The sequence below is a fragment of the Somniosus microcephalus genome, unplaced genomic scaffold (assembly GCF_052327205.1).
Source record: "Somniosus microcephalus isolate GS21.2 unplaced genomic scaffold, FLI_Smic_1.0 unresolved_chr2, whole genome shotgun sequence".
NCBI classification, from domain to species: Eukaryota; Metazoa; Chordata; class Chondrichthyes; order Squaliformes; family Somniosidae; genus Somniosus; species Somniosus microcephalus.
The window spans coordinates 42,306,341-42,319,665 of NW_028225180.1; the positions used below are offsets into that span (position 1 = coordinate 42,306,341).

Below are 13,325 nucleotides of genomic sequence, written 5' to 3' on the forward strand. Positions count from 1 at the left end.
TAAATCCATATTGACTCTGCCCATTTTTAATATTAGTTTCTAAGTGCTCATTTATTGCATCCTTTATAATAGTTTCCAGCATTTTCCCAACTAATGATATGAGGCTAACAGGTCTGCAGTTCCCCGTTTTCTCTCTCCCTCCTTTCTTAAATAGCGGGGTTACATTTGCTATCCTCCAATCTGCAGGAACCATTCCAGAATCTATAAAATTTTGGAAGATGACAACCAATGCGTCCACTATCCCACTGGCCACCTCGTTGAAAACCCTAGGATGTAGGTCATCCGGTCCTTGGGATTTATCAAATTTTAGTCCCATTAATTTTGCTAGTACTGTTTTTTTACTACTGATGATTTCTTTAAGTCCTCATTCTCGTCACACCCTTGGTTTTCTCGTATTTCTGGGAAGTTTTTTGGTCTTCCTCCGTGAAGACAAACAAAGTTTTTATTTAATTCATCTGGCATTTCCTTATTCACCATTATAAATTCTCCCGTCTGTGACTGTAAAGGACCTATATTTACCTTCGCCAGCCTTTTCCTTTTCACGTACCTATAGAAGCTTTTACAATCCCTGTTTATATTTTTTGCTAGTTTGTGCTCATATTCCATTTTCCCTTTCTTTATCAACTTCTTGGTCCCCCTTTGCTGATTTCTAACAAGATCCCAATCCTCAGGCTGACTGCTTTTTCTGGCAACCTTTTAAGCTTCCTCCTTTGACTTAATAATAGCTTGTAGGAATCGACAGATCCCTAACTGAAGTACTGAGGTCGAGTCAGTCCGATAATAAAACGAAGTTTAATGTAAGCTAGAGAACAAACAATGGCATGCAGGAGAAACAATCAACAGGTCTTTTCTTAATGCCGGCTTCACCAGGTCTGAACTGGGAACCGCCCAGTCTGACGTCATGACGTCATCACGTTTCCCGCCGTTCGGGACGTCACGTGACCAAACGTGATGACGTCATCCCGCTGGTTCTGGAACTGACCGAGAACGGGTTATTTACAAACATTAAACAAACATAGGTGCTGTAGCACTCTGTTAAAGGCAGTTATTTAGTCATACAGGAGTCCCTTGGTGGCTTTGCCACATGCACCCCCCCAGAAGTGTCTTGAACCATAAAAGTCAATTGGAGAGGAGGCCGGACAAGCCTGTTCGAATGCCTCCGATATTCCCGGAGAGGAATGGGCTGGGCAGACGATGAGCTGGCCTGCGGAACAGTTCGGTGAGGTGTGGCGGCAGCGGGCGGCCGCCCACGACGCGGTGGCTGCGCCGGCTCGACCGGTCGCTCGAGGTCCAGTTGTGCGGCCTTGAGGCGGTCCACAGAAATGTGGTCTGGCTTGCTGCCGACGTCCACTAAAAAACTCTTGGCACCCGCCTGCAGCACCTGGAAAGGGCCTGTATATGGAGGTGTGAGAGGACTACGGTGGGCATCATGCCTGACAAAAACGAATTTAGCCTGCATAAGCTCCGGCAGAACATGTGACGCAGGCAAACCGTGATGTGACGTCGGAATTAGCCTAAAAGATTGAGCTGCGTCCCAGTGGGCGTCCAGTTGTCCGGCTGCCGACCAAGTTCGCATTGGTGACAGAAGAAACTCGCCTGGCACCCGGAGTGGTTGTCCATAAACCAGCTCGGCGGCCGATGCCTGCAGGGCCTGTTTGGGCACTGTGCGTAACCCGAGCATCACCCAAGGCAGCCTGTCTATCCATGCAGCCCCCTGGAGGCTGACCCGCAGCGACACCTTCAAGGACCGATGAAAGTGCTCACATAGTCCATTTGCCTGCGGATGGTAAGCCGTGGTCCGACGGAGCTTGGTGCCCAAACACAAGGCTACAGCGTTCCACAGTGCAGACGAGAATTGCTGCCCATGGTCCGACGAAATATCAGGCGGAACTCCGAAACGTGCAACCCAGGAGGAAAGAAAATCCCGGGCGACATCCGTGGAGGTGGTGGACGTCAAAGGAGTGGCCCACCTGGTGGTATGGCCGACAATAGTCAAGAAATGTGTGAAACCCTGTGATGGCGGTAGTGGGCCGACAAGGTCAACATGGACGTGACCGAAACGCCGCTCCGGTACTTCTAAAATGGCTACGGGAGCTTTGACGTGCCGCTGCACCTTAACCCGCTGGCACACGACGCAGATGTTGGCCCAGTCACGGACATCCTTGCGCATCCCTCTCCAGACAAACTTGGACAGCAGTAGTTTTTGTGCCAGGGGGCGCAAGCCCGTGGATGGCATCGAAATCGTTCCTACACCAGGACAGCTGAACGATTGGGTGGGGGTCCCCCAAGGAGAGGTCGCAGAGCAAGCAGGTGCCGGCTGAGTGGAAAAGCGCATCCGCTGGTTGAAGGCAGGAGAAGTCGGTACGGAAAGCTTGTGTTTCTGGATCAGCCGCTTGGTCGGCAGCCATGAGTGAATAATCGAGTCCCAACTGGATGGCCTGGACCGTTGCACGCGAGAGGCAATTGGTGACCACGTTGTCATTGCGGGACACGTGCCGGATGTCGGTGGTGAACTCAGAAATAAAGGTGAGCTGTCATTGCTGTCGAGCCGACCACGGCTCAGCAGTTTTGACCATGGCAAACGTCAGGGGCTTGTGATCCACAAACACGGTGAATTGGCTTCCCTCCAACAGAAAACGAAAATGGAGGATTGCAAGAAACAATGCCAACAACTCCCTGTCGAACGTGCTGTAGCTGCGTTCATTATGACGCAATTTGCGACTAAAAAATGCCAGCGGTTGCCACGTTCCATCGAGCCATTGCTCCTGCACGGCGCCTACGGCTTAGTCCGAAGCATCAGTCGTAAGCGCGATGATGGTGCCAGGCAGTGGGTGCGCCAACATTGTTGCATTTGCGAGAGCATCTTTCATGTCCACAAAACGCAATCCATCTCTGGTGTCCAGACCATAGGTTACTTCCCTGGTTTCCCTCTGAGTGCCTCGTAGAGTGGCCGCATAAGCTGCATGGCCCGGGGAACAAACCGATGGTAAACATTTACCATACCGAGGAACTCCTGGAGTGCTTTAACGGATTGCGGGCGTGGAAAAGGAGCAATCGCCTCCACCTTCGACCGAAGTGGCACTGCTCCTTCCGCAGTGATGCAGTGGCCCAAAAAGTCGATCTGTCGCAGCCCGATTTGGCATTTGGCCGGGATGATTATGAGGCCATGCTGATGGAGGCAGTGAAAAAGCAGGCGCAGATGGCTGAGATGTTCCTCTTTCGAAGTACTGGTGAACAGGATGTCATCGAGATACACAAACAGGAACTTAAGATCCTGCAGCACTGAATCCATAAGGCGCTGCAATGCCTGCGCCTCATTCTTGAGCCCGAACGGCATTCGGAGGAATTCAAACAGTCTGAATGGGGTAATGACCGCCGTTTCCTGGATGTCCTGGGGGTGGATGGGCACTTGATGGTACCCCCGGACGTGGTCTATTTTGGAAAAATCTAATTGCCCGACAAATGTGCGGAGAAATCTTGGATGTACGGTATTGGGTACCGGTCGGGCGTCATGACCTCATTGAGGTGCCGATAATCGCCGCAGGGACCCAACCACCGCCGTGCTTAGGGGCGATATGAAGTGGCAAAGACCAGGGACTATCCGACCGGCGAACAATTCCCAGCCGCTCCATGGTGGCGAACTCCACCTTCGTGGCCTCGAGTTTACTGGGTTCCTGCCGCATAGCCCGGGCATAGACCGGAGGGCCGGTCGTCGCGATGTAATGCTCCACACCATGTTTAGCGGTAGTTGCCGAGAAGGTGGGTCGAGTAAGATCCGGAAATTCCCTGAGAAGGCGGGTGAAGTTGTCGGGCGCCGGCGCGGTGCAGGTAACCATGTGAGGCACACCTGAGCCCCGAAAACATGGGATGGAGGCAGACGTGGTGGCATGAATCAGACGGCGATTTCACAAATCAACCAATAGGCCATTGGTACAGAAGAAGTCAGCTCCGAGGATTGCCTGTGCGATTTTGGCGGTTATAAACTCCCATTGGAAAAGTTGCCTGCCGAAACACACCTGGATCCGCAGCTTCCCGAATGTACGAATAGCACTGCCGTTGGTGGCCTGGAGTGGAGAACCGCGCCTCCCTGCCCTGACATCGAGGAGCGAAGCAGGGAGGATGCTGCACTGAGTGCCCATGTCACACAAAAACCTCCGGCCTGAAATGGAGCCAGTGATATACAACAACTTCCCGGAATCTCCAACCGCCATCGTAGATGCTAAACCGACCTCGGGGTCGTTCTTCCGTTTATGCAGTCAGTGCTGTTGCTTGCTCGGTGCATTTGGCACGAAACTACATGGAGGACGGCAGCATCTGGCTTTTGGACCGAAATGGGCGTGGTAGTAGCAAAGACCGGATGATGGAGGCACCGACGCGGAGATCTTCGGGGCGGGATGCTTCGAGGTGGTGCAGTACAGCTGCGTCACCACATAAATGGTGTCAGCCTTGGCCATGAGCGCTACACCATCCATAGCCTCCGACCTGGTGAGGGCTGCTTGCACCTGCTCGGGGAGCTGGCGCAGGAACAGTTCCCGAAACAGAAAACACTGCGGCTCAGAACCGAGGAGCGTGAGCATCTGGCTCATCAACTCAGACAGCTTGGTGTCACCTAACCCGGGCAGCGTGAGTAAACGTCGCATGCGCTCCACTTTCGTGAGGCCGAAAACCTGCATTAATTGCGCCTTAAGCGTATCATACTTGTTATCTACGGGCGGGGTCTCCAGCAGACTGATGATCCTCGAAGCAATCGAGCTGTCCAGTGTGGAGACCACATAAAGAAACCTGGTCTGATCCAGCATGATGTTCCGAAGCTGGAACTGAGCCTCCGCTTGGACGAACGAGAAGGCCGCCTCTTGTTCCCAAAATTGAGGGAGCTTCAAGGTCGCTGCATTTACATCCATCGTTTTGTTCTGTGTGTCCTGCACGAAAATCGTCTGCAAAGCTTCGGGGTCACCAATGTTGGAATTGACAGATCCCAAACTGAAGTACTGAGGCTGAGTCAGTCTGATAATAAAACGAAGTTTAATTTAAACTAAAGAACAAACAATGGCATGCAGGAGAAACAATCAACAGGTCATTTCTTAATGCTGACTTCACCATGCCTGAACTGGAAACCTCCCAGTCTGACGTCATGACGTCATCACGTTTCCCGCCGTTCGCGACGTCACGTGACCAACGTGATGACGTCATCGCGCTGGTTCTGGAACTTATCGAGAACGGCTTATTTACAGGGTGGATAAAGGGGATCCAGTAGACGTAGTGTATTTAGACTTCCAAAAGGCATTTGACAAGGTGCCACACAAATGAATATTGCTCAAGATAAAAAATGACGGTATTGGGGGTAATATTCTGGCATGGGTGGAGGATTGGCTCTCTAACAGAAAGCAGAGAGTTGGGACAAATGGTTCTTCTCAGATTGGCAATCAATAACTAATGGTGTTCCACAGGGGTCAGTGCTGGGTCCCCAACTCTTTACAATCTATATTAACGATTTGGAGGAGGGGACCGAGTGTAACATATCAAAGTTTGCAGATGATAGAAAGATGGGACGGAAAGTCGTGAGTGAGGAGGACATAATAAACCTGCAAAGGGACATAGACAGGCTAAGTAAGTGGGCAGAGATTTGGCAGATGGAATACAATACTGGAAAGTGTGAGGTTATGCACTTTGGCAGGAAAAATCATAGAGCAAGTTATTATCTTAATGGCAAGAAACTGGAAAGTACTGTAGTACAAAGGGATCTGGGGGTCCTGGTGCACGAAACTCAAAAAGTTAGTATGCAGGCGCAGCAAGTGATCAAGAAGGCCAATGGAATGTTGGCTTTTATTGCTAGGTGGATGGAATATAAAAATAGGGAGGTATTGCTTCAGTTGTACAAGGTAATGGTGGGACCGCACCTGGAATACTGCATACAGTTTTGGTGTCCATACTTAAGAAAAGACATACTTGCTCTCGAGCCAGTACAAAGAAGGTTCACTCGGTTAATCCCGGGGATGAGGGGGTGGTCATATGAGGAGAGGTTGAGTAGATTGGGACTCTACTCATTGGAGATCAGAAGAATGAGAGGTGATCTTATTGAAACATATAAGATTGTGAATGGGCTTGATTGGGTGGATGCGGTGAGGATGTTCCCAATGATGGGTGAAACTAGAGCTAGGGGGCATAATCTTAGAATAAGGGGCTGCTCTATCAAAACTGAGATGAGGAGAAACTTCTTCACTCAGAGGGTGGCAGGTTTGTGGAATTTGCTGCCCCAGAAAGCCGTGGAAGCTACATGATTAAATAAATTTAAACAGAAATAGATAGTTTCCTAGAAGTAAAGGGAATTAAGGGTTACGGGGAGCGGGCAGGAAATTGGACCTGAGTCTAGGTTCGGAATGGTCATGGCCCTGTGAGTAGTGGAGTGGGCCCAGGGGCCGTGTAGCCTGGTTCTGCTCCTACTGTATTCTAATTCTGTGTTAGATTTCAGGAGATGGTTTTATTCCTGTTCCTGGCTGGGGTGGAGATCGCCTTTACAGAAGGTAAGTACTGTAGACAATATAGGGACAGAATGATCTCCTGGAAGAATTTCGATCGCCTAGATGGGTCGGAGAGGAATTTCCCAGTTTGTTTCTCCCAAATTGGCCATTGGGTCTATTATCTGGTTTTTTGCCTCTCCCGGGAGATTACATGGGTTCGGGTGGATGGAGAGTGATAGAAGATTTGAGGTTAGGATCAGATCAGCCAAGATCTTAATGAATGGTGGAGCAGGCTCGAGGGGCCGATTGGCCTACTCCTGCTCCTATTTCTTATGCTCTTATGTTCTCCCTCTGATCCTCAGGCTGTATGATGTCGGTCTCACAGATTCTTGTGCCGGGGATCTCGTCTCCGCTCTCAGTACAAACCTGTCACTGACGGTTCTAACCCTGGGTAAAAATAAACTGGGAGATTCAGGAATGAAGCTACTGTCAGCCCCTCTGAGGAACCCGGACTGTAAAATACAGAAACTGGGGTAATTACCAGACTGTGTGAGATTGTGTTTGTGATGAAATATTCCATTCATCACTCATTGGTATTTTCTGCCTGTGACTGTGGTTGGTTTCAGTTTCATTTCCCTTACCTCAGTTCCGTTTCCTCACTATTGTATTGTACTGTGTGTAGGGCTCCGACCATACCTGGCCCCTATGTAAGCTGGCCCAGCCTGCATCACATCCAGTACGGCAGACCTCTGGATGGGAGATACCTCTCCTCTGTGTGTTATATTCTAAGTCAATAAAAGCCTTTTTTTGTTTCGCTAACATCGAGTTTCGGATTTATTGAGGCACATCAATTTTATTGACTTAATTTTCAACACAATGGATCAACTCTTGAAGCCCAAACGTTTGGATTTGGACCAGCATGCTTCGGACGCATCGGCACGCTTCGGACACTGGTTTATGTGTATGGAATTCTTCCTGGACAATTCCGCAGCCGTCAAAGACGCTACGGACGCTGCGAGTATGAAACTCGGAATTCTGTGGAATTGGGTAAGCCACCGGGTTTACCCCCTCATCCAAGACGCCGACACGTACCCGGCCACCTGTGACATCTTAAAGGCGCATTACCAGCAGCCTACGAATGAGGTGTATGCTAGGCATCTGCTCGCTACTCGCGCACAGCGACCTGGGGAATCGGTGGAGGAGTTCCTAGGCACCCTGAAAACGCTTGGCAAAGACTGCAATGCCAAGATGTAAAAGCCGCAGTGTACTCTGACGAGCTTGTTCGTGATGCCTTTATCACAGGCCTCAGCTCCACTTACATCCGGCAGAGACTGCTGGAAAAAACGGGATTGGACCTGAAACAGGCTGCGGACACAGCGCGATCCCTGGAAGTGCCAAGAGAAACTCAGACGCCTACTCTTCAGCCTGCGCCATCCACGCCGCCACGTGTGCACCAAGGGCGCCGCCATCTTGGAAGGCATCTTCCCCGCCCGGCAGCCCGACACAGTCGGGGCCCCGCTCTCCCCCCAGAAGCCCTACGACAGCCATGACGCATCGGGGACCCAACTGCTACTTCTGCGGGCAGCCGAAGCACACCAGAAACCTGTGCCCGGCGAAAGGCACCACCTGCTTTAAGTGCAGTAAGAAGGGGCACTTTGGGAAGGTGTGCAGAGGGAACCCCGCCGGAAAACCCACCACCGCCGCGTGTGCGCCGTGGGAGCGGCCATCTTGGACGCCATCTTGCCCGACCTCGTGGGGTCCGCCATCTTGTGAACAGACAGCGTGGACGCCATCTTGTCTCGATAAGGGCCCTACAGTGGCATCGGTCACAGTGGACCAGACCAGGCCGCACCCGCTATCCAAATCAATGGTGGACATCGAGGTAAACAGGTGCGGGGTTAAATGTTTAATTGACAGTGGAAGCACAGAGAGTTTTATCCACCCTGAACTGGCACAACAACTCTCCCTAAAGGTGGTCTCTACTCGGGTTACCATCTCTATGGCTGATAAAGCCCAGACATCGACCATTATGGGTTACTGCACGGTACAATTGTCTGTTAACGGAACTGTATACGATAATTTTAAAGTACTAATCATGAAGAATCTATGTGCGAGCGTGATCTTGGGCCTGGATTTCCAGTGCTACCACCAAAGCATCACACTCAATTACGGTGGGTCCCAGCCGCCCCTCACAGTGTGCGGTCTGGCTACCCTGAAGGTAAAGCCGCCTTCGCTATTCGCGAACCTTACCCCTAACTGCCGGCCAATAGCGACCAAAAGCAGGAGGTACAGCTGGGAGGACAGGTGGTTTATCGCGACCGAGGTAGACAGGCTCCTGAAAGAGCGCATTATTGAACGCAGCAACAGCCCATGGCGCGCCCAAGTGGTAGTGGTAAGGGGTAGCGAGAAGAAACGGATGGTGATCGACTATAGCCAAACGATCAACAGGTACACCCAACTAGACGCCTACCCACTACCCCGCATATCAGAAATGGTGAACCAAATCGTCCATTACCGGCTGTTCTCCACCATCGACATCAAGTCAGCGTACCAACAGCTCCCTATTAGACCAGAGGACCGCCCGTACACCGCCTTCGAGGCGAACGGACGCCTCTACCAATTCCTCAGAGTCCCCTTTGGGGTGACGAATGGGGCCTCGGTCTTCCAGAGGGAGATGGACCGCATGGTCGATGACCACCACTTGCAGACAACCTTCCCCTACCTCGACAACGTCACCATCTGCGGTCACAACCGGCAGGATCACGACTCGAACCTCGAGAGGTTCCTGAAAACCGCACAAAAACTCAACCTCACCTACAACGAGGACAAGTGCATTTACAACACCAGGTGCCTCTGCATACTAGGCAGCGTGGTGGAGAATGGGGAAATCGGACCAGACCCCGACCGATTGCGCCCCCTACGGGAGCTGCCCCTGCCCAACACTCCCAAAGCCCTGAAAAGGTGCCTGGGGTTATTTTCTTATTATTCCCAATGGGCCCCCAACTACTCCGACAAAGCCCGCCCCCTCTTGAAAGCATCCTCTTTTCCGCTCCCTGCTGAGGCCCACGCTGCCTTCAAAAGCATTAAGCGGGATATTGAGCAGGCCACGCTACAGGCAGTGGACGACAACACTCCCTTTCATGTGGAAAGTGATGCGTCTGACTTTGCCTTGGCGGCCACCCTCAACCAGGCGGGGTGGCCCGTAACTTTCTTCTCGAGGACCCTCCAAGGGCCCGAGATCAGACACTCCTCCGTGGAAAAGGAGGCCCAAGCCATCGTGGAGGCAGTGCGCCACTGGCACCACTACCTAGCCGGCAAACGCTTCATCCTACTTACCGACCAGCGGTCGGTAGTGTTTATGTTCAATAATAAACAGAGGGGGAAGATTAAAAATGATAAGATTCTTAGGTGGCGGATCGAGCTCTCCACCTTCGATTATGACATCATTTACCGGCCAGGGGCCCTTAACGAATCCCCCGACGCCCTCTCACGAGGGATGTGTGCCAGCGCCACCGGGGATCGGCTACAGACCCTCCATAACGACCTCTGCCATCCAGGGGTCACGCGGCTGTTCCACTTCATAAAGTCCCGCAAATTACCCTACTCGATTGAGGAAGTTCGGTCTCTGACCAGGAACTGCAGCACTTGCGCTGAGTGCAAGCCTCGGATCTACAATCCAGATAGAGCCCACTTAATCAAAGCTACACGGCCCTTTGAGCGGATGTCTGACACTGTGCATTATTATCAGTATCAGTAATAGAGTTATTAATAAACCCCGGGGATTTACTCTGATTCCTGTTATTTACCTCTCTCTGATCTGCAGGTTGGCTGGTGTCAGTCTCACAGATTCTTGTGTTGAGGATCTCGCCTCCACTCTCATTACAAACCAGTCACTGATGGATCTGACCCTGGGTTATAATAAACTGGGAGATTCAGGTGTGAAACTATTGTCTGCGGCTCTGAGGAACCCGGACTGTAAAATACAGGAATTGGTGTAAGTACCAGGCTGTGTGAGATTGTGTTTAAAATAACTGGATGTTTGACACTGAACATTATTACTAGTATCAGTAATAGTGTTATTAATAAACTCTACGGATTTACTCTGCTTCCTGGTTTTTCTCTGGCTCTGATCACCAGGCTGGATAATGTCGGTCTCACAGATTCTTGTGCTGAGGACCTCGCCTCTGCTCTCAGTACAAGCCGGTCACTGACGGATCTGAACCTGGAATTAAACTCCTTCACAGATGAATCTGTCCCCGCTCTCTGCCACCTCATCCTGACCTGCAGGAGTCTGGAGTGGATCCGGTGAGTGTTTGTGTTAATGTTTAATGTAATAAATAAAATATCAATGGCATTCAGTCACTTTATTGGGCAATATTTGTCTGTAATTATTATTGAAATATTAGCCCCAGTCTCCCTGTTATTTACACTGTTGTTCAAACTGTTTATTTCCTGTTTAATCTTTAATCTGTTTCAGGCTGGGCAGGAATCAGTTCAGTTCAGCCGGAGTGAGACAGCTAAGGCCTCTTCGGGGAACAAGACGTGGACTGAGAGTGGTTTTTAATTTAACGGATTAATTTAAGTATTTTAATTAAGTTAAGCTGAGCGAGCGTCATCTCCCATTGTGAGGTCAGAGGTCCAGCCACATGGTCACGAGATCAGCCGCCCGGCCCCAAAGCACTGCTTCTGCAGGATATCCGGGGCTGAATGTTCCCCATTGGGGCACTGGGGAAATGCACAGACAGGAAGGGCCCAGGGTGGGGCTCAGTCTGGGCTGCAGTGGGACACTGACAATTGCACTCAGTACACCTGGCTGTCTTCCCCCAGTGAGGAGTCAGACTCTGTACCAAGTGTCCCTGTGTACAGTGTGTGTCTCTCCCAGTGAGGAGTCAGACTCTGTAACAAGTGTCCCTGTGTACAGTGTGTGTCTCTCCCAGTGAGGAGTCAGACTGTGTAACAAGTGTCCCTACAACCCTCCGAGATCTCGCCACTCCTCTGACCTGTTGCATATCCCCGATTTTCGTTGCTCCACATTAGCGCCATGACTTCAGCTGCCAAGGCCCTAAACTCTGGAATTCCCTCCCTAAACCTCTTCACAGCTCTACCTCTCTCTCCTCCTCCATTTAGACGCTTTCTAAAACCTATCAGTTTCACCGAGCTGTGGGCCATCTCTCCTAAAATCTCTATGTGGCTCGGTGTCACATTTTTTCTGCTAATTGCCATGTGTCGTCTCATTACATTAAGGCTGCTATATAAATGCAAGTTATTGTTGTTGTCCGTGTGTTGTGTTAATAAAACTCCACCGCTTACTTCAGCTCACGCCTGGTCTCCTTGACATTTTCAATAACTGGCTTTGTTGGTTTAATATATTAAATAAAGGTTTCTCTAAAGTACTTCCCACCTTCTCCCCCTCTGGGGGAGGCCTCGGTCAGTCCCCTCTGGGGGAGGCCTCGGCCGGTCCCCTCTGGAGGTGGTCTCGGTCGGTCCCCTCTGGAGGAGGTCTGACAGTAAAAGCTGCTGTTGGATCTTTGCATTCTTCTAATTCCACTCCACTCAAATCAAGACAAGACAGGCAGCGAGAGAGAAACATGAAATCCAGACAACATGCAGGTCAGGCAGCATCTGTGGACAGAGAAGCAGAGTTGATGTTTCAGGTCGATGACCTTTCGTCAGAACCTTGACAGAATTTGATGAAAGGTAATCGAGATGAAATGTTAACACTGTTTCTCTCTCTCTCTCCACAGATGCTGCCTGACCTGCTGAGTATTTCCAGCATTATATGTTTTTATTCCCATTTCCAGCATCAGCAGTATTTTGCTTCTGATGCAGAATAGAAAGCCTGTATCAGTAGGCCGTAAAATGAAAAGATAAGTTACTGTAAAGTGTCTTTTGGCTTTTAAACTGCCAAACACTGCAGAGCAATGAGAGAAATCAAGTTTCTTTCATTGCTGATAGTGTTGTGTGGCAATTTTGCAGGCTGGCCTGTGTGTGGGTGTGTGTGTGTGTGTGTGTGTGTGAGAGAGAGAGAGAGAGACAGCCAAAGCTGGTGTGTATGCAGGGCTTGACTGAGTTCAAGTTACCTGTTGTGTGCATTGGTACTGCATCTCATGTCTGAAAACAACAGAAAGTATACACCATTAGATCATGCTGATTTAATTCCAGACTGCACTGCTGTGGGATCTTACTTTGCCTTTCTTTCAAGACCTGTAAAAGACAAAGCTACAGATATACATCAAGCCAATTGATTTGTTCTGGACCGGACTTATTCGAGGAATGTTTGTGGTGTGTTCCAAAGTATATCCTCTGGTGGGATCTTGCTCTACCATTAAGCCCAGCCCAACTAAGCCCAGCCCAACCAAACCAAGTCCAGACTTTTGTAAAAACAAGTATATATATATATTATATATTTTAAATATTTTCAGAATGATCCATTTGATGCTTTTCGTTACTGGCCTTTATTGGGGAATGTGCTTGGGGTGTTCTCAGAGCAAAAGCTGCAGTGAAATAATTCTATTCATTTTATTCCATTCCACACATATTACAGACAGGCAGACATTTAGTTAACAAAAGTATAATAGATATATTATTATTATTCCCTGATTGTATTTCCGGCTTCACCCTCCCGGTCTTTCATTTCCTCATGGGGACCCGGATTTCTGGGGCCTTGCCTTCACTTCTTCCTGTTGGATTCTCCTCATCAAACAGGGCCACACAGCCAGGAAGGGACATCATCAAAAATAGACACTCCCTGGCTGCACCCCTTTCAAAATTGGTATGTTTGTGTGTGAGTTTCTGCAAATTGCAGAGTCTTTGTGAGTGTGTCAGTATGTGAGTGGGTGTCTGTGTGTCTGCAAATTGCAGAGTCTG

General features: G+C 50.0%; 2 pseudogenes across 1 annotated transcript in view; one reads left to right on the forward strand and one right to left on the reverse strand.

The window, feature by feature from the left end:
• The window catches only part of LOC147092569 (NACHT, LRR and PYD domains-containing protein 14-like), a 359,808-nt pseudogene that overhangs the window by 184,701 nt on the left and 161,782 nt on the right, over positions 1-13,325 (reverse strand). The window lies entirely within an intron of this gene.
• Positions 1-13,325, forward strand: part of LOC147092570 (NACHT, LRR and PYD domains-containing protein 3-like) — a 45,541-nt pseudogene that overhangs the window by 30,620 nt on the left and 1,596 nt on the right.